At 42.3% G+C, this 4595-nt stretch overlaps 1 protein-coding gene across 6 annotated transcripts in view; it reads right to left on the bottom strand.

Moving 5' to 3' along the window:
• The window catches only part of LOC122260934 (ubiquitin carboxyl-terminal hydrolase 50), a 28157-nt gene extending 24622 nt beyond the window's left edge, over positions 1 to 3535 (bottom strand). For 4 of the 6 annotated variants that reach the window (XM_086533915.1, XM_086533913.1, XM_086533911.1 and 1 more), the window contains exon 1: positions 3363 to 3534. The gene's annotated coding sequence lies outside the window, so the exon portion shown is untranslated. Of the gene's footprint in view, positions 1 to 3362 lie in introns of all 6 variants that reach the window. The other 2 variants (XM_086533914.1, XM_086533916.1) reach the window with 2 other exon arrangements.
• Positions 3536 to 4595: the final 1060 nt, after the last annotated feature.

The raw sequence follows: 4595 nt of genomic DNA on the forward strand, positions 1-4595 counted from the left end.
ACACACAAAAAACCCACAACCCCCCCCCCCCCCACTTCACCAACAAACAACACAAAAATCATCTAAAAACAAAACACCACACACACAAATCACCCCACCCCCTTATCAACAAACCCCACCAACACCCACTCACACACACCACACTCACACATCACACATCATCACACAACACTTACCCAACACAACCCCCAACTAACATCAATTAACACACACCATCCCACACCCCCCACAAACTCCCCCACACCCACCCCATCACACCAAACACACACTCAAACAACACCCACAACCACACCCACATACACACCACACACCTAAACAAAAAAAACCACACACACACCACACACCCAACACACCACATCTCTCAACCCACACACCACACCTCCACACACAACACACACACCAACACACACACCCACCACAACACCCACACAACACACACCACAACACACCCAACACACACAAAAACCCACACACACACCCCCCCACCCAACACCCAAAAACACACACAACACAACACAACTCACCCACACACCACCCACACACACCACCCACACCCCCACACCCCACACCCCCCCCCAAACACCCACACACACAACACACCCAACCACACACCCAACAACACCAACACACACCCACACAAACACACACAAAAACCAACACAACCCACACACCAACCACAAAACAAACACACACACACACACACACCACAAAAAACAAAAAATACAACACAACAAACCCACACCACACACCCCAACAACAACCCCAAACACACCACACACCCACACACAAAACACACCACACACACAACCACCACCCAAAAAACAAATCCCACCACAAAATAAAGCCACACACACACAAAAACAATAAAACACACACACACACACCAACTCACAACCACACCACAAAAAATCCACACAAACACACACCACACACAAACACAAAACACACAACACACCAAACCACCCCACACACAACACACACACACAACACAAACACAACACAACACCACACACACAAAAACCAAAACACCAACACACACACACCAACACAAACACACACACACACACCACACACACAACAACCCCACACCCAACACACAAACCACCCACAACCAACAAAACCACCACACAACACACACACACCCCACACACCCCACCCCCACACCACCAAACACAACAACAAACACACACAAAACACACACAACAACACACCACACCACCCCACAACACCACCACACCCACCACACCCACACACCCCACACACACACACCACCACACCACACCCCACACAACACACACACACACCCAACCACACACAACCACACCCCACACACCACAACAAAACACAACCACAACACACACCACCACACACACACACACCACCCCCACACCCCACACACAACACCACACACACACCCCAACCACCACCACACAACACCCACACCACACACACACCACACCACAACAACAAACACAACACCACCCCAACAACAAACACAACACCAACAACACCTCACACACCAAAACCACAACCCACTCAAAAAATCCACATCACACACAAACGAACACACAATCAACACACCAACCACACACACACAACACACAAAAACACACACAACCTAACACCAAACACACAACACACACAACCACTCACCCCCCCACACCCACACACCAACACACACTCAACTCCACCAACACACCACCACAACACACACCACACACACAACAAACCACACACACACACACACCACACACAAACCACACACCCCACACAAATTCCACCACCATACACACACCACACACAACCACACAACCACACCACACACCATACACACAACACACACACATCACACACACCACACACACCACACACAAACACCCCACAACACACACCACCACACCACAACCCCAACACAACCAACACCACAAAATCACACACACACCACCAACAACCACACCACCACCACCACACAACCACCAAACATCACACACACCACCACACCACACAACACCACACCACACACACCATGCCACACCACACACACCACACTATACACCACACAAACCAACCACCCACATATACCACACACACAACCACCACCACACACACACATCCACCAACACCCACACACAACCCACCACACACACCACCAAGATCACACACACACCACAAACACAACACACCACAACCAAAACAACCACACACCAACACACACCACACCCACCCTCCCCCCACTAACACACACCACACAACCCAACACACACCAACACCCACCCCAACACACACCACCACACCTACACTCACACACACACACACACACACACAAAAAACCCCTTCCACAACCCCAGAAATCCACACACCCCACACACACACACCACCCACCACTCACCACACCCACACACACTCCACCCCAACACACAAATTTTTGTGTGGGGTTAGATATATTTTAAATTAGATGTGTTGAGTGGAGTAAGTAGACGCCCAAAACACTCCACACACACAAACACAAAAACACAAAAACCAAACACACAAACCAAACACACCCACACAAAACACCACACACCAAAACTCACACAAACACACACTCACTAAAAAACAACCCCCAAACCCAAACACACCCACACACACCACCACACCATTCAAAAAACACATAGTAAATAATAAAAGTAAGGAGAAAGATTAATATGAATAGACAGAGATATAGATATATATATAAAAAAAAAAATTAATAAAACACCACACCACAACACCCACACACCACACACAACACACACACCACACCCCCCTCACACCCACACCCACACACACAACACCACTACCATCTTCTTACTTTAATTTCTAGTGTTGTAATTGTGGAGTGAGATGTGGAGTGTTTGGTTTTTGTAGAATGTGTATACTAATCAATCAATATCCGCCCAATACCCCCTATGATGGAATTTTTACTGTTTGTTAATCTTATTGCTTGTCTCAGACAGTAAAATTTGGACTCATGTTCCGAGAGAAGGATTGCACTTATTTTGATAATGAAAAAGGCCTATACACAGAGAGGATTACAAAATCAAGAAATTCACACAGTCGTATAAATACCTATTTAGGAACAAGAGCCATAAAATAAGATTCAGACTTTGTTTTTTATTAGGTGGAGGAAGAAATTTAGTTTCAATTCATGTGTGTTTTTTGTTCTCATCTTGCGATTATGCAAGACTGTATAACAAACAAATAAAAGAATATTTACATAATGATAAAAACATACCATAGAATATTGTTGGAAAATCACCTAACCCCTTCATTGATAAGTTAGACCTATAATTCCAAACGTAAAACAAATAAAAACAAAAGCATATACATATACATATATATACCTCTTCGGACATAGATCCTTAGCAAAGATTCAAAACTTCGGGCAAGCGCCGGAAATTCATGAATTTCTCTCTCGCTGAAAATACAAGTCACAAAGAAATATTTGTTTCTCTTCTATATTACGGTCTGTCACGTTGATGTTGACTTGTGTGTCTCTACTGTATGTGTGTTGATTGTGCCGATAACGGCTCTTATCTACTGATAAGATGGTATAGAGATATGAATGTGTGAGGGTATATAGATATATAAATATATAGACATATAAATTGATAGATAGATCCATGTATACATATATGTGTGTGTGTGTTTATTTATTTGTCATCTATCTATTCATTTACTTGTCTATTTTACATTTTTGAGATTTCTCGTAACTCTTCTCTTGTATTTGTATCTTCGATCCCTACAGACCTGATACTACCCCAGGACTCGCATATATGTGGGTGGGTGCAACAGATTTCTTTAATCAGTCATAAGATAACACTGTTATCATCATAACTATTAGCTGTACCATTATTTAACCACCATCATCATTATCATTATCAACAATGGTATTATTGTTGGCATCATCTTCATCGTCTTCCTATGCATGTATATTTTATGTCATGTCTTTTTTTAATTACTAGGCATTCATCAATAGACATTATTTGGGTCTAAGAAAAAGGCTGATCTCACTAGTAAGAGAAAACCGACATTTATAAAAGTTATTCTCTTAGATAGTCGCACATAACTACATTTTCTATGATAACTTTTTGTGCCGTACTAATGATTTTTAGAAAATGGAATTTCTTCTCTGTTTAGGGGTAACAAATCTATTCACTTAGGGTCAAGCAAGAGGAGTCAAATTGTGGCCCACGGCAAAGGAAAGGCGTGGCCCACGAACACCGATATAAAATTAAATAAAAGACCAAAGTAAAATAATGGAAAGCCCATAAAATTTGTTATATGTTCAAACGAATGAAAATTACAACACTGTTAAGGTATATCTAACAATGAATTGATAGATAGATATTAATCGAATGATAATCTACAAGTGAAAATATATCTCACAGAAGCTTTATCTATATATCATTAACCTGAAGCAGAAGTCAAGAGTAATTCATGAATAGGAGTTTCTTCAGCGGCCGCCATATTAGTTAGTTACTGATTACATTCGCCCTGAAAAAAAAAATAAATAAATAAATAAATAAAATGAGAGGTTGTTGATGATTGGCTAAAAACATTATGTCCGAATAACA

This window comes from Penaeus japonicus, unplaced genomic scaffold, assembly GCF_977035675.1.
Source record: "Penaeus japonicus unplaced genomic scaffold, GWHDUDI00000001_assembly GWHDUDI00000040, whole genome shotgun sequence".
Classification (NCBI taxonomy): Eukaryota; Metazoa; Arthropoda; class Malacostraca; order Decapoda; family Penaeidae; genus Penaeus; species Penaeus japonicus.